At 33.8% G+C, this 27,896-nt stretch overlaps 1 long non-coding RNA gene across 3 annotated transcripts in view; it reads left to right on the forward strand.

The window, feature by feature from the left end:
• The window catches only part of LOC116152077 (uncharacterized), a 288,994-nt gene extending 270,223 nt beyond the window's left edge, over positions 1-18,771 (forward strand). For 2 of the 3 annotated variants that reach the window (XR_010379152.1, XR_010379150.1), the window contains one exon: positions 7,685-7,998. This is a non-coding gene — a long non-coding RNA (uncharacterized LOC116152077). Of the gene's footprint in view, positions 1-7,684; positions 7,999-18,010 lie in introns of those variants that run through there. The other variant, XR_010379151.1, reaches the window with a different exon arrangement.
• Positions 18,772-27,896: the final 9,125 nt, after the last annotated feature.

Raw genomic sequence — 27,896 nt, forward strand, 5'->3', positions numbered from 1 at the left:
TATTTAACATTATTCTGGGAGTACTAGTCCAAACAATTGGGAAAGGTAAAAAATGGATGTTAAATGTACATAATTTGTAAATGGAAAACACCAAGCTGACATACTGGACTGGGGTTCTGAGAGAGATTAGTTTTATTCTGGTTCAAGTGGCTGTATAATTAAGGAAAACTTATTTATTTATTTGGACCTAATTTTTCATTAATATAATGAGGTGATGCACACAAGTGGGGAAATGACAGTCTTCTTTTGTAAGTAGCCAAACTGTATCCTCTACCAGCCTCCCTCTTACCCTATTTGAAAATCAAGACTTAAATACTACATAGTGTTTCTATGAGCTTCGTATTACGTTGATTGTTTGATACTTGTGTCTTAATAAAAATGAATCTCATATAGCTTAGTAGTGCTGGTTGGAGAAGTGAGCCCTTTTTGACATCAGTCTTAGGAAATTTTCTTGTCTATTTGTAAAGGGAAATTTGCATTCCAGGGCACATTCCCAGCATGGATAAAACATGGAGTAGTGATGAAAGGAGAAAATTACCTAGCCAGTTATAGTGACTTATTTAATTCTTATGACAATGAATAACACATTTATTTTTTAAAAAAGAAATTTTAGGAGGCATTGTCTAAATTCAGTTAGACTTAGAAAAGAGACATTCTGTTGGAAGTTTGGAAAAATGGCAATATTTTTCAATATAAATTGTTTAATATTTTATAAACTTTAATTAAAAATATAATCATATATTTTAAATTTGGTCAATGTGAGCTTTAGGAGTTGCTGTTCACAAAACCTATAGGTGCTTTCTAACTGTGAAAGAAAAAAATAGATAAACTAAAGTGTGTTGAACTTTAGGCAGTGAGATTAATTATTTTTCATTTCAATTTAACAGAAACAACTCATTTGTTGTTTTGTTTTGCTTCCAGAACATAATTTATCTTGTGCCAAAGAGAGCCAACAGTGAATCCAAATCAGACAATAAATGTAGAAAACATGATTTTCTACCCAAACACCACTAAAATAATGACAAGAATACAAAAAAATCATAAACACAGAAAGCAGAAGAGAATGGGTAGGGGTTGGGGGACAGGAAATAGTGAATAATGGCGATCAACCTGATATTTTTAAGTATAACTGAAGTGGACAAGTGGCAACTCACTAAGCAAACTAGAAAACCTGAAATTTTAGTTAAAATTTTATAGTAAAAATCAATCAAGAAATAATCTGCTTTATCTCACAGGATCTTGGGGTTGACAGCAACGGCATATTGGAATATGGGATATAATGGTGGAGGGGTAGAAGCAAAGAATGTTGGAAGTTGGTAACACAAAGCAATTAGGTGACTTGTTCTATGTCTCCACTCCAAACGGACTGCTCCCTTCTCAATACTAGCAGAGGTCTGTATGTTTATTTTTCTGGGATGATGAATCAGAAGGAATCTGGATTTAGGGATAGTGGGCACTGTTGAGCAAGATGGTGTTGTACTCAAGTCATGGGTTTGTATCTCCATCAGTGGAAAGTGGAAGATCTTTTCACAGAAATTGGCAAAACCAAGAGAAAAGCTAGTAAAATATTAGTCTCTATTCAGCAATTCTACACTGAGGCTCTTCAGCTAATAAGCTCTTCTCACCTGAAGTAAAATTCTAGTCAGCTTTTTGCATACTGAAGGGGTAGCTAATGGTCACTAGATACTTGAGAAAATCTCTTACATGAAAGACAGAGACCAAAACCAGAGGAGGATGAACCAGTTCAGGAGGTTGAAAAAATATAATCAATCCCCACAAATACAAGATCCCCTAGGTGAGAGAATACAATGTGTCCTTGATTTAAAAAGTCTACAATGTTAAAAGGAATAATCAGAGAACAAAAAGCTTTTGAAAATTAAAACATGATAATGGAAATTTAAAATATAAATATGTAAGAGTTATAATATAATGTTGAATAAATCATCCAGGAAAGAAAATAAAGGCCAAAGAGACAGAAAATTGAAACATACGTGATCATCTGTTTTACAAAAAGGGGCATTACCACAAATCCGCTTGTAAAAAATGGTGGTAGTAAATGATATCTTTCTTTGGTTATCTAAATGAAAAAAAAAATCTTGACCCCCTACTGTACACTGTACACCAAAATTAATTTGAGATGGATCATGGACTTAAATGTAAGCAATAAAATATAAGAGTTTTGGGGGAAAATTTAGGAGAGTATATTCATAACTTGGATAATCCACTAATTATCAGAGAAATCAAAACTACAATGAAGTATCACCTCACACCAGTCAGAATGGCCATCATTCAAAAGTCCACAAATGATAAATGCTGGAGAGGCTGTGGAGAAAAGGAAACCCTCCTACACTGTTGGTGGGAATGTAGTTTGGTGCAGCCATTTTGGAAAACAGTATGGAGTTTCCTCAAAAGACTAAAAATAGACTTACCATATGATCCAGCAATCCCACCCCTGGGCATATATCCAGAGGGAACCTTAATTCAAAAAGATACATGCACCCCAGTGATCATAGCAGCACTATGTACAATAGCCAAGACATGGAAACAACCTAAATGTCCATCCGACAGATGATTGGATAAAGAAGTAGTGGTATGTTTATACAATGGAATACTACTCAGCCATAAAAAGAATAAAATAATGCCATTTGCAGCAACAAGGGTGGATCTGGAGAATGTCATTCTAAGTGAAGTAAGCCAGAAAAAGAAAGAAAAATACCATATGCTATTACTTATATGTGGAATCTAAAAACACACACACACACACACACACACACACACACAGGCAAACTTATGTACAAAACAAAAACAGACTCACAGACATTGAAAACAAATGTATGGTTACCAGGAGGGGAAGGGAGTGGGAAGGGACAAACTGGGAGTTTGAGATTTGCAGATAGTAACTACTAAACATAAAATAGATAAACAACAAGTTTATATTGTATAGCACAGGGAACAATAGTCAGTATCTTGTAGTAACGTATGGTGCAAAAGAATATAAAAACGAATATATGTATGTTCATATGTGACTGAAGCACTGTGCTGTACACCAGAAATTGACACAACATTGTAAACTGACTAAACTTCAATAAAAATATATATTAAAAAATAACTTGGATAATCAAAGATTTCTTAAATAGGACAGAAAAAGCACTAACCTTTAAGCTACTTAAAAATTAAAAATTGAAATTCATTAAAATTAATAGATTCTGTTCAGTTTTCAATGTTTTTCACTAAGAGACATGTACAGTATAGTTTATAGAAACTTAGTCTTACTAGCCCAAGACTAGAAATAACCTAAATGTCCAACAATAGTTGAATGACTAAATAAAAGGTATTATTCATATAATCAAATGCAATGGTAAAATAAAGAAAACCACTTTGTTACATCTAATGTCATTGATGCATCTCACCAACATATAGCTGAGTGAAAGAATTCAGATACAAAGAGTATATACTTCTCTTTGAATTTTGTTCAAAACAGGCAAAATTAATCTGTGCTGATAGAGGTCAGATTCCCGGTTACCTTTGGGAGTACTAACTGAGAGAGGGCAGGATGAAGTCTTTGGGGGGTTGGGAATATTTTATATCTTGATTTAGATCATGGTACATGGGTATATACATATGAAAAAATTCATTAACATATATACTTAAATTGTGTGCACTTTATTTCATATAAGATAAACCTCAACAATACAAGAAAAAGGAAAGAAAGTGAAACTAAAATTAGAGTATTCTTCTAGGAGACCTGTTATAATCCTTAGGGTTGTTAATCTATATTCTGGTAATCCTCCTTTCAAGGATCTTGTGGGATTACAACTCCCCACGCTTTTGCAGTTAGGCATGGACATGCTACTTTCTGTGAATCATAAAATCTTCATAGAAATGCAAGTTTCTTCTGGATGGATGTTTTTAATGGCCAGCATGTGACTCACCATGTTGCTTTTCCTCTGCTGCCGTCCTGAGGTCCTTGGGAGGGTGGAGACTCTGTCACTGTAGCCTCTGTGTAAGGAGAACGTGGAGCCAAACCCCTAGCTGGTCCCTGTTGGACCTGTAGTGTCAGTGAAACAACCTCTGCTGTGTTATGTCACAGATACTTGAGTTTGCTTTTTGCTGCAACACAATGCAGCTCATTTTGACTGATGCTAAGGCTCAACTTTCAGAAGGAGAGAAAATTTATCAAAGAAATAAGGCAAAAACATTTTCCAGAATTGGTGAACTTTAATTTCCAGGTTGAAAGCCTCTCCTAGAACTGAGTACAGTAAGTGAATGGAACAAGATTCACATAGTGCATGCCACTGTGACATTTTTAGAACACCGGAGTAAGGAGACTATCCTTAAAGCTCCTGGAGTGGGGTACAAGAGGATCACAGACAAACAATTAGAAATCACAACAGACTTCGACTTCTCAGTGTCAATTCTGGAAGCCAGAAGACAATGAAACACCTTAAAAATTCTACAAAAAAACATTTACAATTTGGTTTTGTACCCCTGCCAATCTTTCAGTCCAGTGTGAAAGTATAAAAATAAAGACATTTTTAAAGAGAGGCAAGGCCTCAAAAAGTATAACTCTAGTTTTCCTTCCTTCTATCTTAGTAGTAGAACTGTTGAAATAAATACCTCAATTTCCTGTCTCCTTGCAAATAGGTATGGCCATGTGATTAAGTGCTGCTTATGGGATTTCAGCAGAGGCAGTATGTACATGTTCTGAAAGGGAATGGACTTGCCCTTCCTCTTCCTTTTCTGTAGGGGACACATAATGGTGGAAGTTCTGGCAGCAGTCTTTCACTGTGACCTGGTGTCCTGGGAAATGAAAAGCAAGCACCTCAAAGCAGTGAGACTCAAGGGTCATTGTACTCCTGGATCACCTTTTTTTGTTTGTTTTTTTTCCGCTGGTGATAAGCAGTCTCTTCTTTTGTTTGATCCCCTGTGTTGAGTTTCTGTTTGTCAGAAACAAAGGAAATTCTAACTCAAAGAAAGGGATTCTGTGAAAGGGGGTTGAACACAAGAGTAACAGAGGAAATCTCTATAACTGATCATGAAAGGACATCTTAGGTTTTGAGGGTATGGTGTTCTAAAAGGGCTATATATTATTTTTTATCACAAAAACTCAAAATGTAATGTCTGAAACTGGAACATTGAGATTTAAACAATATAAACACATTATTTAGGAATGTGAGTTAAAAATGCTGGAGGAAACAGCCAAGAGAGCCAAAATGAGTTGCCTCCGGCAAGTGGGAGGCAAAGATAAAAAGGGGTGGAAATGAGTGGCCCAGAGGAATGTTATTTTCCATTATGAGCTTTTGTGAGCTATTAGATCAATTAAACTCTGTAAATGTATTCCCTTATTATTTACTGTATTTATGATGATAAACACAAAAAATGATTTTTAAAAAAGAAAATGGACATTTAAACCTGTGATTTGTATTTTCTGTTGCCTCTGAATGAGAATAGTAAGAAAGTTCTATTGTTTGTGCTAGTTGACTTAGCAGAAGGTGATTTAAGGAAATGGCATTCTTAAATGGAGATACAAAGGTCAAAGACAAGCAATGCCTTAGCTGTTAGAACGTATATCATGAAGCTCGGATCCTTAACAGCGTACAGTGGCAGTCCGCGGGGAGTGAGGCGGAGTGCCTTTAGTTTGTATCTGTGACTTATTGCTGTGACATGACACTGTTACATTTTGGTTTTTAGCATTTTTAAAGAGGAAGTAATAGTTACGAGAGATGAAGAACTCAGAATTAAGTACCGTAGTTATACACAGAAGGGTAATTTGGTTTTGATGTATTGGCTCGAGCCTGTTAACTAATAATACCAAATTTTAAGTAGCATCTCCCCAGTATGAAAAAGAGGTAGCATCATTATTAATGTCTAAACTATAGTGTGTTTCACACAGGATTATGGTAAAGGTCAGGCCATGTTTCTCTGAATTAAAAGCTATTCTGAGCTATCGCATTCCTAATCAACTCAGACCTAAAGGTGCATAGCTCAGTTATAATGAGGCACAATGAATTTAAATAAACTGCAAGATACTGTATAGTGATTTATATGTGCACGGTGGTATCCTTTTAACTCATTAGCAGTGAATGATACTGTGTGTTTGCAACTGTTTTTTGCTGTATAACTATTTTTTAATCACAATATTTCTTGGTAAAAGTGCCTTATGCTCCCATTTTCTTCCTGTATGTGTAAAGTGGAAAGGAATGGGTGCTCCTGGCATGTACCCAGATGCAAGTCACAGCAGAAAGGGACCTGCAAATATCCACTCAAATAAATTTCGTAAATTAACTATTTGTAACTATATTCACATGTTTATGGTTTCAGGGTATAGAATTGCCATGGGAATTGAGAACATGAATTGAAGGTTATATGTAGGTTCCTGAATTATACTTCAGATCTAAGTTTGTGGAGGGATTAAAAAAGTCATTGAACACATCTGAGTGTTTATTTAAAAACACCAATATTTAGCCAGAAACTTTTCTGCTCAGTAATTCATGAGTCTTATTTCCCATCTTCCGTCATCTTATGTATACCTGATAATTTTTATAAACAACAATTCCTATAGCTTGCTTGTATATCAGGCTTACATAAACTACGGGGCTTTATTGCATTTAGCAAAATCCTTTTGTTTTCTTTATTTCTAGATTAAGAGAATCTTATGCATGGCACGCATGAACAAACATTTAAGTAAAAAAGAGGAGTGATCACATTGATAAAATTCTCTTTATAAATGGCTCTATTATATCCACTTTTTGTGGTGGCCAAAGGAGACTGGTTATAACATCCTAAGAAATCTTTTTCTCCTAATGCTTAAGAAACCTATGCAGATACTATATTTATCTTAAATTATACTCTCCACACTTGAAATAGCCTCACTACTCCTAAAATTGAGTTAATTTAATACAACCAGGCAGTTACATAAAAACAGGATTTCTGTCTTGGGGCTCAACTGCTTTTGAGTTTCATTACCAATTATATATCCTTCCTATTCTTTTCTTGGTCAGTTTTTACGTAGTATACACTTGGCCTTGTACTTAGTAATTCTAGAATAATGTGACAGATGTTTCTAAATATTCCTTAATATCTATTCTCCTCTTTTTCGTTTTAGAAACAGGACTACATTTTACTTAGCTAAATGGACATCCAACTACAAACTACATTTCTCAGTCTCCTTTGCAGCTAGGTATTATGGGCTGAATCGTGTCCTCTCAAAATTTATTTGTTGACGTTCTTAACCCCCGTATCTCAGAATGTGACTACATTTGGATATTCAATTTTTAAAGAAGCGATTAAGGTTAGCAGGGGCCCTAATCCAATATGACTGGTGTCCTTAAAAGAAAAGGAGACTAGGACACGGGAATATATAGAAGAAAGACCATGTGGAAACTGGAAGAATGCAGCCGTCTACAAGCCATGGAGAGAAGCCTCAGAGGAAACCCACCCTGTTGATACCTTGGTCTCAGACATGTAGCCTTCAGAATTGTGAGGCAAATTAATTTCTGTTGTTAAACCGCTCAGTCTGTGGTACTTCCTTACCGCAGCCCTAGGAAACTAATACAGTAGGAGTGCTCATGGGATTGAATTTGGGTTATTTGCGTATAAGCAGAAATGATGTGTGAAGTTTCTAGGTCATCTCTTTTAAAGACAAGGTGGAATATGCTGGCTTATCTCGTTTTCCTTCTCAAAGGCTTGAAGACAGATGTGGCAGGGACTCCATTTCCAGTGTTCAAATAAGGACAACACGAGTGGTGTGGTGGAGCAACGAGGTGGAAGAAACCTGGTCCCTGAATGACCTTGTGGGGAAGAGCCATCCAGATAGCCATCCAGCCAGGACTACTCCTATCGGGACTATTCTGTAAGAGGTAAGGAAACTTTTGTCTTAAGCCACTGAATTGTTTGGGTCTCTATTATAATAGTTTAGCCTTTACCCTAACTAATAAAACATCTGTGGAATAAGTACCAGGCACAGGCCCTCTACTCTATTTCCACTTTAATTTTTCATTTATATTCTGTACATAATAAATAATACAGTTATATATAATAAACTATAAACATTTATAATTTAAACATATAAAATGATAATACCATATACTTTTTGATTTTATATTACATTGTCACACAACTACTATTTTCATTACAATTCCATTGCAGTTCTAGCAGTAATACAGCTAATGGATGCTTCTCTTTCTTTTCTTTTCTTGGTCATTCTCAGTAGGTATTTATGAACTGTTATTAAACTCAGTTTGATCCTTCATGAGCATCATCTGAGGGATCAAAAATATCACATAGTCACCAGGAAGATGGTGTCTATCCACAGCCTACCCCTGGCTCCTATCCAAGCACTTGTCTGAGGATTTTCTGATTAACTTCTATTATTATTACTGTTACCAATATATCACCAAACCATGAAGCTGGAATACATGGCCTTTTTCCCAAAGGTTTATGGATTTTCCACATATTCATTTCTAATCATGCCAAGTGATTTTTCAGACATTGATAACCATGGTATGTGAGTTCAGTGGAAATAACACTCATCCCTTCCATATCCAACTAGTTTCTAAGCATATCAGATAATTTCTGCTAATTTTAAAGAACTTTAATCGGTATACAGAGCTCTTTTCTTATTGTTTTTGTAGTCAACCAGTCTAGTTTTCTTTCTGTCCTAACCCTGTATAATCTTGCCGCTCTTTTGTTTTCTGTTAAATGTCAAGTAGATGTGTTTTAATGATCAAAACCTAGGATTGCAGCAAAAGGAAAGATGAAGCTGCCTGAATGAAGTAGTGCATGAGATGCTACTAGTAGCTGTTTAGAAATTCTTTCCACTCTGATTTACACAAAATGCCTTGCAAGCAAAGCAGCCTCACAAACACGTGTTCACCTGGAGTACTGTTAGAAACTAAAAGATGGACGTTTGCTTGCTCTCTAAAGAAAAGGATAAGTTTAGCTTGACTGAATGGTGGTAATTCCATCTCCCCACTCTTGCATTAAGTGATTAACCCACTGGAAGTCTGTGATCTGCTTTGAAGTTCCTAGCTTCCAAAGACTCCCCGCATGAGACCTATTCATATAACCCGAGTTCTTCTAAATAGAAAAAAAAACTTCTGTATTTACTCCTGATTTTTTTCTGCTGATGAAAAGTCTTTGAGCATCAGTAGGATTTTGAGATTACCATAGTTTCTTGGCAAATGCACTACTGGGAGGGTAGAGCTTGAACATCTTGGCATGTCGGGTTCTGTTCCATGGAATTAAGGCAGAAAGGAGACTGTAAATCACTCTTAAGGGCTTTTTGAGGTACTTTCCTTGCCCTGCCATCAGGTCTACTCTCATTCGAAGAAACAATGAATTGAGATTCTAAGGGAATCTTAACATGCCAAAATAAACATTCATTCTTTGAATTTTTTTTTTTTTTGACTACTGTACCCTGGAGAGTGCACTCTATTTGATAATTTCAGATTTAATTAAGTAATTGGGCAGAGTTCTCAGTAGAGAAGGGCAAATAAAATACTTTTGGCTTGAGTGATCACTTTAATAAAGTGAGTTTCTTCCTCTCCATTAGCTTTTGTTGAAAAATTATTCATTTCAAATGAGAGTTAAAATCACCCTAGTCCTAAAGTATCTCATAATTGAATGCCCAACCTCCCTTCCTCCCAAATTAACACAGTAAAGTGGGAAAAAAAGGAAACCTAAAAACAAGCAAGAATTTAATAGAAACCCAAAAGATCTGAGCTTCTGACATTATGTATGCATTTATGCTATTAATTACCATCAGTATATGCTATATGCTGAGTATTAGAATATATGGAAATATAATTATGTGACAGTTTTAGCTTTAGATTTTATGGAATTAATAATCTAAGCATGGCATTTCTTTTACAATGATTTGTTCAGATATGTTGTGATCGAAAGATTTCAAAGTCTGGCTAGACTCCTAAAATATTTTGCAGGGAAATTGATCCATTTGTTCAGAAAATATTTATTAAGCAAGTACCACATTCTGAGATAGACTTAAGTTTCCCCTCAGCCTGACTAAACTTTAGACAGATTTCTTTCTGACCATAGGCTTCTGATCTTTTTTTTCATGGAGCATTTACTTTAAACAACTTTCAACTGTAAATTCTTTCTCTGCTCCTTTATATGAAAACCTTCTCCCACCTTTTGCCAGTTTTACAACCCAGGAATGTCTTTCTCAAGAACTTGACAGCCATCTCTTTGATACATCATCATAAAAAAAAAAAAAAAAAAAAAGGCATCCCTAAAAAACAGAATATTTGCAACTCAGAAATAACCTTGTAAACAGTGAAGAGCCTGTTTTACTCCAAAGAAGAATCTAAAGTTTGAGTTAAAAAAAAAATTGCATCCCTATCTTTGAGTCTTGGTAGGAAGGTAGGAGCATAATTTTGATAAGTGCCGATTAGGAGACACACATGGCCTGATCACATTAACCACCCTCCTCCCTAACATTATCCAGTACTTTTCCTCTAGCATGACCCATTGACAATTCCAAATCCTATACTAGTGGGGAATAAAAATAAGACATGATTGGGATAGGTGTTGTTCTTGCCCTCAAAGACCTTATGAATTATTAATGTCATAAAAATTACTTGAATGTAAAGGCAGTTTCAAGGGGAGCATCAAATGTATATCAGAGATACAATTTAATTCACATTTGAATTTATCTATAAACTTGGGCATTCTAGAGGTCCTTCAGACTGATGATGGTTACCTCGAAGTTTCTGGATCAGAACAATCCCAAATTTATATTCAAAACCAGGTTTACATGCAGGATGAATAATAGTGTTTTTGAAGAGTAATAAAATGGTATTTTACTTAGAAATATATCTTCTCCAGCAGGGTTAGAGGATGACTGAAATCCTATATGTAGACATGTTATTTTGTATTAACAGTTACCTTTTATTTCACTTCTTTTCAAATATGATAAATAAATAGTTAATATCTTAGTATGATATAATACATCATATAGTCCTCCTTTGCAACATGAGAGAGCCAGGGTATCACAGGAATTTTGGGAAGTTAGGCTAGAGAGGATTAGAGGGAGGAGAATGCTCAGAGTGCAGTTCTTGAAGGATGTCGGCAGAACTAAAGTGTTGTGGTTACATTAAATAATTCACATAAAATGGATACTCATAGAAATCAAATACATTAACATTATTTGTAAAATTAGAGAATGACTATGGTAAAAAAAAAAAATGATTGATTTGGGGTCAGAACTAAAGCTTCCAAAAATACATGGTTGATGTGCTATTTATCTTGTTTTTGCTTAGGTATATCAGGTTCTTAACATCTATTGGGACAAATGTGTTTTGGCTTCTCTCAGTATAGCTACTACATATTTTCCTTTCTGTTTTTCTCCTCTTTCTCCCTTAATCTCTATCCAACTTTTCTTCCAAAATTGAAATATTTGTGTGTATATGTTCATACGAACATTTTTTTAACTTCATTGAGGTATAACTGACAAAGTCATAATATATCTGAAGTACTTAAAGTGATGATTTGATATATGTGAAAGGATATTTGATATTGTGAAAGGATTCCCATAATCTACTAAACTAATTCACCTACCACTTCACATATTTGCCTTTTTTTTTTAAGATTCCACATGTAAGTCTATAAGTGCTACTATGATGTAGTATTTGTCTTTCTTTGTCTGACTTATTTCATTTAGCACAATGCTCTCCACATTCATCCATGTTGTCACGAATGGCAGGATTTCCTTCTTTTTCAAGGCTGAGTAATATCCCACTGTATTTATATGTGTGTTTGTGTGCATCTGTGTGTGTGTATAAAATACCATTTTTTCACATATATATATGTATACATACATATATATAATTTTTTAAACAATTCACTCATTATTAGACATTTAGGTTATTTCCACACCTTGGTTATCAAGAATAATGCTGCAGTGAACATGGGAGCCCAGATATCTCTTTGAAATAATAATTTCTTTTGTTTTGAATCTATAATCAGAAGTGGTTATTGCTGTATCATATGATAGTTCTGTTTTTAATTTCTTGAGGAACCTTCATACTGTCCAGAGGTGAATTATTTTTCAAGTAATATAAATGCGTGTGATAAGAAGAAATCCCATCTGATAGCAACATTAGCCTAAAAAGAAGCTTGCATTTGCTGTATGTCAATCCAGAAGCCCACAGGCCTTCATATGGCTAGCTTCTTTTTGTCATTCATATCTCAGCTCACATCACCTCTCTTCTGAGGTCTTTCCTAGTCACCAAAGGTAAAGTAGCTGCCTCCCCGTACCCTGTTACTATCACAGATAGATTCAGTTCCATCAGTCTAGTTTATATTATTCTTCATAGCATTTATTACTACCTGGCATTATTCTTTTTTCTAATTTATTTACTTCTTTATTTACTATCTCCTCCATTAGTAAATAAGCTTCATGAAATAATGGATATTGTCTGCATTGTTCAGTGTTATTTCTAAAGTGTCTAAATTATGCCTGATGTATAGTACACTCTCAATAATGAAGGAAACTTTATATTAAATCTGTTATTTGCCCTAAATATATTAACTCATTTCTCCCCACCTTTTGCCATGAATTAATTCACTGTTACTTGAACTCCACACTTCATATTTCCACTAAAAATTACTCTTCTTCTTTTTCCAATTAAATCTTCTCAATTTTAGTTGAGAAATAAATGTTTGTTTGCAACTGTGTTTATTTTCCCTTTTGTATTTGTGGCCTAGACCATTGGGAAGATAAATGAAAACTAGAATCTGTCTTATTATGAACAATTTATTTCAAAAATATGAAGGTTATATAAGGAACAAGGCTTTATCAAAACTTAATTCGTAGGATGAAAGGACTTGAAAAATTCCATCACCAACTCATATATGCAACATGAAAAGATTAGCCCCCATGAGAGGTCCTTCAAAGATGTACTTGCTGGTTTTGTTTACTACAATACAGTTTGCTTTGTGCTGTAGGTTGCTTAATGTATCATTTGCTTCTGCATGTTTCTTTTTCCTGATATTTCTTTTATACTGTCAAATCCTGCCATGTCCATTCAAATCTAAAATTGTCTGAAACTATCTAAGTCACAACAAATCTGCTGTGTGAATAAAATCTTTATGGAGAGCTGTGAGGTTTCCAAGGCACATGCATAATAGAAATTCAGTATCACTTCATTTGAGTATAGGCAGAACTACCAATAGCTTCATATCACAGAGACCTACAAATTTGTGCTAAGAAAAGAATGATTACGACAGAATGCCAAGCTTGTGTATGGGAGCCTGGTAATGTATTCCACGGTCAGCTGTGTGAGTCACCCCAGGGTGCTGGTGTTGGGAGACAGGGGCACTCCTGAATTCACTGTGGTATTAGAAGCTTCAAATATTAATCAAGTCTGATTTTTAATAACATATTCCCCAATATAAAAATTGAATTCAAATAGGAAAAATGGCAATCTGTACAAGTTGCTTTAAAATGGAGAATTTGGCATTAACTTCTTTAACTTTAGTGCCAACAAAGCAGCCAGCCAAAAAAAAAAAAAAAAAGCTTTTAAATACAAAGTTTGATATGTTATCTATTTTTTGTTTTAAGTATTAATAAGAAATAATTCTCTGGACCAAAATTTAGGTAGGAAAAACGTCTTACGTGTTTGTGAGTATGTGTACAGAAAGTTCAAACTGGATTAGAATAACTATTAAGAAGTTTGTCTCCTTTCTCTTTAGAAGAATTTTGTTGTAATAAATGTTACTCAAAATAGGCAGGGATAAAGTTAAAGTTAATATGGGTTAAAATTATTTTATGGACTACTTTAGACCAATTTGTGATTAAATTTACCTTATGTAGATTATGAACTCTAAGAATATAAATAGTATAAAATTTAATATACTGAATTATGTTTACATCAATATTTTCCACTTTGAGGGATATTTGTTTAAATGACATTATTTTCTAAATACCAACATTATCAAAATAATTACAATCTAAAATCTAAATTTAATATTTTAGCTAACAACTTACATGAAAAATAATGTTTGGATAATTCTTCTTGATTCATATGTCATTTTCTAAAGAGTTAAATCAATAACTAAAATATATCTTATAAAATTTATAATTTTAAAGTCAAATTAAAGCTCAGAAATCTAAAGTCATTATTACACTTGATTGTAATTTAGCATGAAAATGTGTGACTATATAATGCTCAATCTTAATAACTAGAACACCTTTTGATGACTCTGACAATTTTTTATGACTTCTAAAAGAAAAACAACTCATAATAATGTATGTTTATAAAGCAATAACTAATTAGAATCTTTGTTAGGTTGATCCAAGATCATCTTTATCCACTGATTACTTTGAAATAGTCACCGTTTCTATGAGATCTTATTCACATAGAGTTAGGATGATTTTAGAGAGAAATGCATTCAACATAGAGATGCAATTTTTTTATTAAAACATGGTAAAAGGGTGTAAACTTTCAGCTATAAGATGAATAAGGTCTGAGGATCTAATGTCAAATGTGGTAACTATAGTTCATAGTACTGTGTTTATATTATACAATTGAAATTTGTTAGAAGAGAGTAGAACTTAAATGGTCTCATTAGAAAAAGGTAAATATAATTGTGCTGTACACCAGAAATTGACACAACATTGTAAACTGACTATAACTCAAAAAAAAAAAAAAAGTAAATATGTGAGGTGATGGATGTGTTAATTAACTAGGTGGTGGGAGTCCTTTCACAATGTGTATATATATAGAAAACCACCATGATGTGGGCTTTAAGTATTTTATAATTTTACTGTTAACTATACCTCAATAAACCTGGAAAAAAATGAAACTTGACCATGGAATGAAAAAAACAAAAAATAAAAGTCTAGCCACAGAGTTTGACCAGTAAACCCCCTGAACCCTCAAAGAAACATGATTTAGCATAGTATTTTGCTTACTCAAGAAAACCTCTATTGTATTAACCTGATTGTTTAAGATTTAAAATGACAAATTCTAGAAGTGTATAAAAAGATTTTTTCTCATTGCAAGGAGTTATGCCAACAAATTTAATCCATTTAAAGTTAATGAACTCATAGAGGGAGAGTACATGTGATTTGGTCTCTCTGAATTTGTTAGGTCTCTATGAATTTTGGGCCAAATCTGAAACTTTTTTCTTTTTAAAGAAAAGCTTTAAAAAAAATCTGACCAAACATGAAAAATGTGATCCTAAATAGTACTGTTAAAATAATATTTTACCAAAAAATAAAAATTGTGTGCTGTATTATTAAATATTTAAAAATCTATCAACTATTAATGTGATTCTAAATATATATGCAGTAAATAGATTTTTATGCCCAGTACTTTATTCACCAATATTTCTGCACATCTATAGGATAATGATAATCATTATTTGTGATGATCCAGATGGTAATAGCAGCTGCCACTTAATAAACACTTACAATTTTCCAAACACTGAATGGTGGTATTATACACTGTCTAAGGCTATTGATTTTTAAGTCAGAAGCTCCATTCAAATGCTGCTTCTGTCACTTACTTGTGGAGACTTAGAAGGGTGATTTATGCCTCAGTTACTTTTTCTGAAAAACAGATAATAATTTTATCTACCTCATAATATTCTATTGAGGAAGCATTAAATGAGTTAACACATTAAACCCCTTAAACCAATGCTTGGAACATAGTTGCTCAATAAATTTTGGTTAGTATTATTTGATAGTTTAGATATTTTATCATGATAAAAGATTTAATATAATTATTTTATAGATAAGGAAACTAAGAGATTTTATGCAAGTTGCCCCAAGTCAAATAGCCATTAATTTAGTTAAAAACTCCCAGGTTCATGCTCTTTCCACTATATTGCACTGTCTCCCAAGGTATTGCGAGATTCTGAATTTTTTCTTTTTTCTTTTTTTGTAGTTTTATTTTTAATTTTTTTAAATTGAGGTATAACTGATTTACAGTGTTGTATTAGCTTCAGGTATACAGCATAGTGATTCAGTAACTTTATAGATTATACACCATTAAAATTATTATAAGATAATGGCTATAGTCTCTTGTGCTATACAATATATCCTTGTTGCTTATTGATTTTATATATAGTAGTTTATATTTATTAATCTCATACCTTTTAATTTGCCTCCTCCCATTCCCTCTCCCCTGTGGTAACTACTAGTTTGTTTTCTATATCTGTGAGTCTATTTCTTTTTGGTATATACATTTGTTTGTGTTATTTTTCAGATTCCACATATAAGTGATATCATATATATCTGTCTTTCTATGTCTGACTTACTTCACTAAGCACAATATTCTTTAGGTCTATCCATGTTACTGCGAGTGGCAGAATTTCATTCTTTTTCGTGTCTGAGTAGTATTCCTTTGTGTGTGTGGTGTGTCTTGTGTGTGTGTGATATTTACATTTTCTTTAGCTGTTCATCTGTTAATGGGCACTTGGGTTGCTTCTGTATCTTTGCTATTATAAACAGTGCTGCTATGAACATTGGGGTACACATATCTTTTCAAATTAGTGTTTTTGTGTTTTTTGGGGGGCATCTACTCAGTAGTGGAATTGCTGGATCGTATGGTAGTTCTATTTTTAGTTCTCTGAGGAACCACCATGCTATTTTCCATAGTAGCTGTACCAATTTATATTTCCACCAAGAGTACAAGGGTTCCCTTTTCTCCACATCCTTGCCACCGTTTCTTATTTGTAGACTTTTTGATGATAGCCATTCTAACAGGTGTGAGACAACATCTACTTGTTTTTCTGATTTGCATTTCTTCAGTGATATTGAGCATCTTTTCATATGCCAATTAGCCATGTGCATGTCTTTTTTGGAAAAAAAAATCTATTCAGGTCTTCTGCTCATATTTTGATTGGGTTGTTTTTTGGTATTGAGTTGTATGATCTGTTTATATATTTTGAATATTAACCTCTTGTCAGTCACATCATTTGCAAATATTTTGTCCCATTCTGTAGGTTGTCTTTTTGTTTTGTCAATGGTTTCCTTTGCTGTGCAAAGTTTTTAAATTTAATTAGGTCCTATTTGTTAATTTTTGCTTTTATTTCTTTTGCCTTAGTAAACAGATCTAAGAAAATATTGTGACAATTTATGTCAGAGTGTTCTGCTTATTTTTTTTTTCCTAAGAGTTTTATGGTTTCAGGTCTTACATTTAAGTCTTTAATCCATTTTGAATTTATTTTTGTATATTGTAAGAGGAAATGTTTTAATTTCATTGTTTTAAATATAGCTGTCCAGTTTTCCCAGCACCACTTATTGAAGAGATTGTCTTTTCCCACTGTATGTTCTTGCCTATTTTGTTGTAGATTGACTGTACATGTGTGGGCTTTGTATTCTCTTCCATTGACCTCGGTATCTCTTTTTCTGTATCAGTACTCTGCTGTTTTGATTACTGTAGATTTTTAGGGTAGTCTGAAGTCTGGGAGGTTGATTACTCCAGCTTTGTTCTTTCTTCTCAGCATTACTTTGTCAATTCAGGGTCTTTTGTGGTTCCTCACAAATTTTAGATTTGTTCTAGCTCCATGAAAAATGCCATTAGCATTTTGATAGGGATTACATTGAATTTGTAGGTTGCTTTGGGGAGTGTGGCCATTTTGACAATATTAATTATTCCAATCCAAAAGCATGGGCTATCTCTCTATTTCTTTGTATCATCTACAGTTTTCTTCTCCAGTATCTTATGGTTTTTGGAATTATCACTTAAATTACTAGAGAAAGAATATAAACAATAGCATGACATAATACTTGTATATGTCCAACAAGTATATTAACTCAATCCTCTCATCGACAATGATAATATTATCTCTAGTTTACATATGAGGAAACTGAGACATGGAAGAGATTCCTCACTTGCTCAGTGTCATATAGCTAGTAAATGGCAGAAGTACAGATTCTCCTTCAGCATTTCTCTGTTTTCCCAGGTAGGTCTCACATTTGCTCAGAAATGAGTCATCACCTACTGGCCCAACACTGATATTTTCTATTGCTGAACCGCAGCTCCTGAGGCAACAGCCACCTTCCTGTTCTTTGGAATCCTTATGGACCCTGCTGCTACCCCAGAACTACTCTGCTCAGCACAGTGGACATGTCCACTGTTCCTCTGCTGCACTGAGATGCTCACAGCAGCCCTTTCTATTAATGACTGCCTTGGAGCCAAACTCGAATGTGGCCTACAGTGGAATTGGGAGAACTCTCTCTCCCAATTTTTGTCAACAATGGCACTATTAAGGGATCTTGAGATAATACTGCTGTGTTCACTATGTATTGCAGCTTTCTGATTTTCACTTAGTTGTCTTTTGCCCAAGAACTAATCCTGTATCCAGGGGCTGTACTGGCAATGGATTCAATCAACAGCTACCATTTTATACTCAGAGTGCCTCTCAACTGAAATGACTGAGGATATGATGCTGATTTAGGGTCATCATGTCTGGCACCACTGTTTACAAGACAATTTAGATATAGCTGGAACCCAGAGTGGACATAATTTAAATTCTTTCCCAGAATTCTTCTCTGCATACATACAAATGAAATTTTGCCAGTTTATTAAATATGCTTGCTTGCATGTGTCTTGAAAGTTGCTGGTAGAAGGCAATGACTTAAGCTGAGAGCACTATCCACACATATAAGGAATTAATGGTAATGTTCTTTTAGAGTACTTTACTTCTTGATCATGTTAAATAACAGACTAGACTACATGTTCTTCTGACCAATAGTCCTGAACTATGTTCAGAACTTAGTAAATTTATGGTACTGATACACAAGCTAAAATATAATATAGAAATATGGATACTACTACTATATTTAATATACTTGGGAGAGTGGCTATAGTCTTAGGTATTTTGTGAAATGTTATTTTCTATATTCTTATTAAACCATTAGGTGTGTGTAGGGAAGAATAGTTTTTGAATTTTAAATAAACTTTAGTAATGCCCACTTAAAGGAAAAGCTTGAACCCTGCGGAGAAGTCACTCTTGATGTTTAACCTTACATTTAAAAAAGAATCTGTGACTAACTTTTGTCTTGGTATTACTCATGTCAATTATAAGTTTTTATTACATTCAACAATATTCTCATTGATATTCTTTCTCTCCTTTATTTTCTCTCTTTTTCTCTTCACTCTCCCTCTCTCTTTTCATATGTCAAATTTAGAGAATAAAAAATTAATTCCCATTAATTAAAAAGACTATCTTATAGTTTTTATTTTTATAATATTAGATTTTTAACAAATTATCCACTCAGGCAAAAATAAAACAACTCTGTCAAAATACTGATTTTATTACTCTCTCTTTAATAAATTAATTAATTTTGATAATGTGGGATTGCTGCTTGGTTGACTAATAAAGCATTATTTTGCCAAAGCCCTGTACATTATAGCAGGAAATCTCAATTGGTCTTACTTTTTTGAGGCTTTGCTCACTACTTATGTCTGCCTTTTGCAGACTCAGAAATTTAGAAATAGACAGAGCTATACTAAATAACTTGTGATCATGACACTTAGAATATGAATCCACAATTTCATGTTCAGTTGTTTCAAAAGCTTCCCAGTTGTAATACTGTGTACTTGATTTCTATTCTACCCTTTGAAAATATTTTATTTGGAAGTGTTTGATTTTGTTTCTCATTGTTAAAATAGTAAATAGTTATAAATATTCCAAGTTAGCCCTTCTGAAAAAAGTCATTCTATGCTTTCTTTTATGACTGAAGATATTTAATCTAAAGAGTTTAATGCAGGTATACTCCACTTTTAAGATATTGAAATTTTATAGTTAATTATATAATATTAATTTATAATGTAATTATTTAAATTCCACAAGTTCTTGGAAGTATGGCAAGTTCTTAGAAGGATTAAATATTTTAAAATGATACTCTGCTTTATTTATTTTCTGTACATTTGCATAATAAGTTTATATGTTGTAGAAATAATAGATCAAAAGAAAGTTTCCTTTTATTTAATAGTCAAACAGAATTTCTTGAATGTTGATTGTGAAGCAGGAATTTTTCTAAGCATTGTACTATCTCTTAAGTTACTCAGTGTAGACAAGGATATAGAGAAGTTAATATAACTGTCATTTTCCATGGCGTTTCTGTGTGGATGAAGAAAAATAAATTATAGTATCATCTTCTAGGAAACTTAAAATGTAGTCTGGGAAAGAACACATACAAACAGTGAACACTAAAAACACTGCCATGGGGTAAATTATAAATATAATGCTACGGTGTTGGCAGTGCTGTAGGAAACCAGAGAAGGAGATAGCACTTTCAATTGAGAACATAGTTAGTAAAATTTGGATATGCAGGTAGCAAGTGGGAGAGTTCTCCAATTTAGAGCAAAGTTATACTAAAAACCCTCAGAGATGGGAGAAGGCCAGAAGACATATGTAAGGGAGAGTAGTTCTTGACTGGAACATAAAAACAATTGGCAACCAAGGTGTAAAGCTGGAGTGCTTCTGAGATGAGAAGTTGGGGGATGGAAGTGGTATTAAAAAAAATCTGGTGGTGGGTATATAAACAGAAATAAAGAGGAGCTGCCTAGAGAGAGAATGTTTTCTTTGAAGGCTGTAGGACAGCATAATGTGAATACAGGGAGTTAATGGTGGGATCATTATTACAATTCTAGAGCTGATGTGTTTTTCTGGCTAAGTATGAAAGAGAAATAGTAGAAATTACATTGCAAAGTCATGTCCAGTATTACTAAGTTTAGTGCATTAAAGAATGGTAGTCGTGAGACTATGGTGAGAGTTAACTTCATGTTCTTAACACATCACAACTACCAATCCTATTCTTAACTCTTCTTTATCTACATATGTCATTTCTCTCAATGGAAAGCTGTGGTGTGGACATGTCTAGGCAAAAGGGTGAGAATAAATATGACACCATTTGGACAATAGGAAAAGATGTCAGTGCACTTATAAAGAATTATATACTTGGTTTATTTTATTACCTAAAGAATTATATTCTCAAAAATCAAGGTAAGAGGATTCTTCTGTTTCCTTGATGATAGTGGAAGTACAATTATACTGATGTATAATTATAAATTAATTAAGTATTAACAAACCATGAAATATTACTGTGGTTCTTAGAACTTTGTCACTGGAAAATATTTGTTAGCCTATCGTGTGATATTTTTCTTATACGTGATAATCGTATAATTGTTACTGAAGAATTGTTTCATTTTGAAGCATGAAACAGTTAAATCCTTTCAAAACACTCGAGGTTGAAATTTCACAGATATTCTGATAGTAAAAGAGTACTTTCCAACAAAACTTGAAGAATTCCTCTTGGGGCCTTTTTACACCCAAAGCAAAATTATTTTTCTCATTTGAATTTTTTTTCTAATCTTTTTTTAACTCTTGAAAAACTTATCTAATGACTTTAATTTAAAAATGGTGGCTTCCTATTGGTTTTTAATGACAATGTCAGTTTTAGAACAGTTCCTGGTTTCTTAAAAGAAGACAAAGGTTAATGAATCCTGTTAGAGCCAAGTAAATGAGTTTTTCTAATTTTTTAACAAGTAGAGAGCTTCTGAACTGTAGATTTTATATATATATTGGAATGTGTGTATCCTTGAAAGGCCACATGCATTTGGAGCTACTCCATATAATGAAGCAAGTAAAGCTGTGTGGAGTATGTATATAAATGAACTTTATGTTTATATGACTCATACATGCATATGTTTATTTCAATGTGTGATTATTTGAATTTCGATTCACACATTGAAGATTTTTTTCTTTTAAAAATATGTAATGAAATCCAGTGCCAGGAAAAATCTACTACAGTCCTAAAGTTTGCAATATCAAATACCATCCAAAATGTTGCAAGCAAATATTAAGTACTCTGGGGAAATTTTGGTTTTTGTCTTTGGATAAGGTTATCAACTGTTACGTTAAAACTGTTATATACCTACATATTAGAGAATGTACTGTTAGTGAAAAATCATAGTCAAGTCCGGGTTTTCTCTCTGGGTTTAACTCTGTTAGCTTTGATTAGATTATGAACATATATTCGCCTTGGCTGTTACTTCAGTTTCCACTAATCAGGTTGAGAAAGGGGCATCAGAAGTGCCCCGATCCTGGACATAGAGTAGGAATGCATTGGAGGAGCAGTAGAGGAGAAAAGACAGGTAATGTTTTTCTAAAAGAAGCACAGATTCTAGTTGGACTGTGAATACTAGGGAGAGGAAGTTGCAGGACTCAACATTATAAGACATTACTTTCACACAGACTCATGGGTAATTGTGAGTTCCTACAAATTGCCCAGTTTTGTTGTCGGTGTTTGGTGAACCATAGTGAACAAAGCTGATGAAGGAGGGCTTAATCCTCATTGAAGGGTCACATGTTAACAAGTGTTTTATATCTAATAGGGACAGGACAAGTCATGTTTATTACTTAGATAGTGTGATGTGACCAGTTCTTACTTCTTCCAGAAACCACATGAAACAAATGAGAAAAGAGCCCAATTTAAGTAAATTGCCCAAAGTCACAGAATCAGTAGGTGATAGACTCGGATTTCACCTTATCAGTCAGATTCAAAATGCTGTTTCCTTTCACCACAGCATATGTACCTCTAGAAGTCTGTGGAATATTATAAACTTATGTAATTCAGCGAAATCACTGGGAACATCACTTCAGAGGGGAGATCTTTTTGTGATGCTGAACTCTGCCCTTAGATCTGTGACCTTAGATTGGTTACTTAAAATTGTTAGCTTTAGTGAAGTCATCATATATTTGTCTCATCAGATTACTGTAAGGATAAAATCAATACATATAAACCATTTAGCATAGTGACTAGGACATAGTGTTAAAATAGGCTGTGTCTTTGTATCATGATCATCATTATTTACAACATTTTTTTATTCTTTCCTGGTGAGAAAAGCTATTTGCCCATTTAAAATTTGTAACTAGAATGAAGGACCATGGCTATAAAGGGCCAGAGAGAATGTAAATGTAGATTTAAAGATATAATATTTGAGAAACACAAGATATATAAACGTATAATATTGGTTTCAACATTTAAAAATTTTAACTCAATTGTCACCAAATATGTGGATTATTTTGGTGTTTTCCAACATTAAGTATTTAAATTAGATACTTGTTTTCCACTATTAAGTTATTTTCATGTGACAACAAACAAGTCCATTTAATGATGGCATCATTAAAAGCACAGCATATTTAACTGAAAACATAAATGAGTTATTTATAACATTTACATAAATATATTATGCCATGTATATGGCATATATATTTATATATACATGTATATACATATTTATATACATTCCTCTTTTTTAAGTTTAAAGTAATACTGTATTGCAATTGCATATTAACCTTATAATTATACACAAGCTATACAATTAAATGCTCACTTAAAAATTAGCAATTATAAATTTTCCTGCATATATAGTAGCTCCTAAAGAATGTATGCACTTGCAGTGATATCTACAATATTGTGTGTTGCTTTTCTGCTGTTCAGCAAAGGAATTGAATGGGGAAATAATTTCACACTGCATATAATGCATCTGATATGAAGGAAACTTGAAAATTATTTAGTTACAGATTTCTCTGACCAGGCTTGCAAAGTGGCATATATTATGTTAATGGACAAGCATTTGAAAATGAATTTGAATATTAAATGCACTAAGTTTGGGTTCTGACATGAAAGAAGGCATAGTTGATACACAATTTACAAACAGGTTCTTGTTAACTCTTTCATTGCTGTGACTCCCAATCATGCTTTGTCCTTAAAAATTTTACCATCATAATTTTTTCATCACTGAAAATTCCATAATATTGAAATCTAACCATTAGAGTGTACCAATGAAGTTCCATTATTTTTAACCGTATTCTGTGTTTAGTTGCACTCCATGTTGTTCAGTGAAACATAGATGCTTATTCATGAAAGATTTAAGTAGAAAAGCAATGAGCAACATCAATCACGGTATTAATGGTATACTAAATTTCCTAGCTTTCACTTGTAAAGTAACACATTTGAGTTGGCGTATATTGGAATGTCTGCTACCGAGTCACCATTATGTATTCAACCACAATATGTTGTTTTCGAGTCTAGGCAGAGACCACCAATTTGCTACTAGTGGATTCATAGTGTTTTAATTTACAGAAAATGAATAGTTAATAGTAAACCTATCCGCCAAAGCATATTTTTACTGAAAGAGCAAAGCATTACAATACACCGGAATGTTTTAGGTCATTTATTTTGTTTTTGCTCTGGGTCATTTTACAAAAGCACTTCTGCTCTCTAGTGTTAAAATGAGAGCCACTCTACTCCCCAGATATTACCCAGCAGCACTTGGGGGCTCTTAATGATTAATACCATCACCGTCCAGCCACAAACCTTTCTGCCGCAGATAATGCCAGGCAGCAAGCGCTCTTGACACTTTTAATGTATAATTAAGTAGGAAAAGTCAGCACTCAGTATGCAAATTTTTCAAAATGATAAATGATGCCATACAGCAGTAGGGATTGATTTGGTGTAAATGAAACTAATTAAGGAAATGTCAAACATAATTAATAAAACAGGTTTAAGCTGCAAAACATTGTCAATTGAATGAATGAGGAGGCATTGGCTCCCATTGTTTCTGCTTTATTTAGGGCTTGTGTTTAGCTTGTACTCTGTTCCTAAATGCACTTTCGCTACCTCACACCCTCCACTACCAATTCCCAGAGAGGGGGGAAAATAAATTTGCTTGTCTCTCCACTGACTGCAGAAATTAATTGCAGAAATCTTGTCCCATCCAAGTGTTACATTCACTCACAGGACATTAACATAACTAATTTGAAAGAGCCCAAATGACTGCATAATAGAGCACTGTCAGTATGCCTGACAGTCTTTGGTCATACCAAATTAGCTTGGTTTTCTAATTGAAATTTTTTTCCTTGGACTCTGTCTATAATTTTTTCCTCAGCTATTCATTTTTGATAAGAACAAAGGTTTTATAATTTACAAAAGAGTGCTTGACCTATAATTACTAGCAGGAAATTAGGGGAGGTAGAAAAGTCAGATTTAGTCCTGGTAATGATGCTAGAGACCTTGCTCCCTCTAGGGAGCCCGAAGAATAATGGAATCTTCTATTTTTACGGGCGACCTGTGCACTGGTGCTGACTCTCACTGTGAATCCACTTTACTTTGCAGATCACTTGCTTAACACTAGAAGTGCCAGCAGAATGGCAGGCCATTACTCCAAATGTCATTCAAACTAGTGCCATTCTCTACATGCCCTTCCCGCTCAAAGAGCAAATCAAAGAACATCTGCCTGTCCTCACATTGTACGCTTGTAAATCTTCCATGTAGAGTTTTATACAACTTAGTTTGGGAACCTTTTGGGTGGATAAGGGTGGGAGGGTGTAAGGGGCTTGTCAAGAGTAGGAAGTTTAAAGAATGCTAAAATGGGCTGTTTCAAAGAGAATCCAATGGCTCTTAATTTTAAAATCTTGTCATTTGCGTGCTAGGGATGGAATCTTATAACACCTGATACGATTTTCAAAGGAAGCATTCTGCTACTACTCCAGCCTCCATTTGGAGATCTTCTTCCAAAAGGGTGGCTTTCCTTTTGAGTATGTAGTGAAATAACTCAACACTTATCTTTTTATGCTTTAAATTAGGAATTATATACTCAGTGTGTTATTTTAATTGAGGAAATTGTATGGAACTGAAGACATGGATTGTGCAAGAACACAGATGGCATATACACACTCTACTTAATCCTTGAAGTTTCTGCTGAGGAGATGAGTAGAAGTACAAGTGCCATGGCAGAGTTTAACTTGCTTGAAGTCTTGCTTTTGTGAAACCCTCTATTTATATGGTTTCTTTAATTTGGTTCCAGAAATATAAGTAAAGTTTATATATATCCTATGTGAGAATATAAAGATTCTTGACTTTGAACTCTCCAACTCTTTTAGGGGTCTATTCTAGATGCTCTCCAATATATTCTCTCAAGTTTTAAAATAATGCACATGTAGTTATCTATTAATTTTATAGTGTTGATTGATTGCATTTACATTACCAGGATATGTGTCATGAACTCTCTTGTAATATCTTCTGTGTTGTATGCAACCGAAAGGAAAGATGGGTTGTCATTCTTCAGCTTTAAATAGAATGGATATGGAATAAATCAGTAGGATTCAAAATAAATCACTATTGTTTCATTTCTTGTCTAAAAATGGCACAAATAAGTACCTCAGGTTTATTTTATCCAACATGTACATTGGTAATTTTGAAGGACTTTTTCCTGAGGCAAATTGCACATGCCCTAATTCCAATACCCCCTAAATTACAAAACAGAAGTTAAGGAATTTATTGACCCAGAACTTTCTGGGGTCAGTTTTCCAGAATAATCTTCAGACATAGCTAAACAAAGTGGATTAAACAATGTCATCGAGATCAGATATTTCTCTTTCTCAGTTTCCTCATCTCTTGGGTCTGCTTTCTATTGTGTTGATCTTATCTCCAGGCTCCACCTCGTGGGTCCCTATAGCTTCATGATTAAGATTACACCAGTCCTAACAGTTCATTGCAATGTGAGAAAGTTGTTTTCCAGGCACTTAAAAAATTGTTCCAGGATTGGTCTTGATTGCATCACCAAAAGAATTGCACTCATTCTAAAATTCATTGATAGTACCGGGCATCTGGAACACTTTGAAGGCCAGGTCTTGAACTTTATGCCTCCCCTAAAACAGCCCCGTCCAAAACCAAATGAAGTGAGAGTGCAGGAGAGGGGTTCATCAGGGAAAATTATGGTGATTTTATCAAATAAAAGGAAAGTTGAGAAAACACTGGCAAAATCAATAGATATACATTCCAAAAGTCTACACTACAGTTTCTAACAGCAGAATAAATATTCAGTGTGGTCTTATTCACTGCTAGATGTTACTTGATAAAAAATGAGAAAATTTAAGTTTTTTGTAAGTGAAAGGATTGTTTTATGACTATGATTAATTCCTTTAAAAGAGGATGTAAACAAAGAATGTTGCTTTTTTCACTGTTAATGCTTGGGTATTTATCACTGAACAAAGGGAAACATGTTTCTTTAGACTTTTTATTTAGACTTACAGAAGAGTTGCAAAGACATTATGGAGAGTTCACCATATACTTCACAAATCTTCCTCATATGTTAACTCACATAGCCGTGGTTTATTTATCAAAACTAAGAAATTAACATGGTACAATGATATTAACCCTAGACTTTATCAGATTTTTACCAGTTTTTCACTGGTTTGTTGTTGTTCCATGTTTTTAATGCAGGATACCCTGTGCATTTAGTCATCATGTCTCTATAGTCCTGTTTAATCTGCAATTAGTCCCTCAGTTTTCCCTCATCTTTCATGACCTTGACATTTTTAAAGAGTACTGGTCAGTATTTTATAGCCATTTGGGTTTGTCTTCTGTATCGTTCCTGATTAGATTGAGGTTATGCACCACTGGAAAGGATTCCACAGAGGTGATGTGCCCTTTTCACTGCATTATGTCTGAGAACCTAGTATCAACATGATTTATTACTGGTGATTCTAACCATAATCATTTGGTTAAAGTGCTGTCTGCCAGGTTCTCCCACTGTAAAATTATGATTCTTCATTTTCCATATTCTATTTATTAGAGGTGAATCACTAAGTCCAGCTTACCCTTGAGGGGAGGAGAATTAAGCTCCACCTCCTTCAGGGAGGAGTATCAAATAATTTGAAAATATACATTAAAACCCCCATAGTAACTTAAAAATATTTTTGGGAGCTACCTAGAGGCCATGCAACTATCCTGTTTCTCCTTAATGTTTTGGCCACTAAAAATTTTAGCATTCATTAGTGTATATTGCCTGGAGCAATTATTAATGTGATGGCCTAATGGTAATTTTATATTTCCCTCATTCCTTCCAGAT

This window comes from Camelus dromedarius, chromosome 3 (assembly GCF_036321535.1).
Source record: "Camelus dromedarius isolate mCamDro1 chromosome 3, mCamDro1.pat, whole genome shotgun sequence".
Taxonomy (NCBI): domain Eukaryota; kingdom Metazoa; phylum Chordata; class Mammalia; order Artiodactyla; family Camelidae; genus Camelus; species Camelus dromedarius.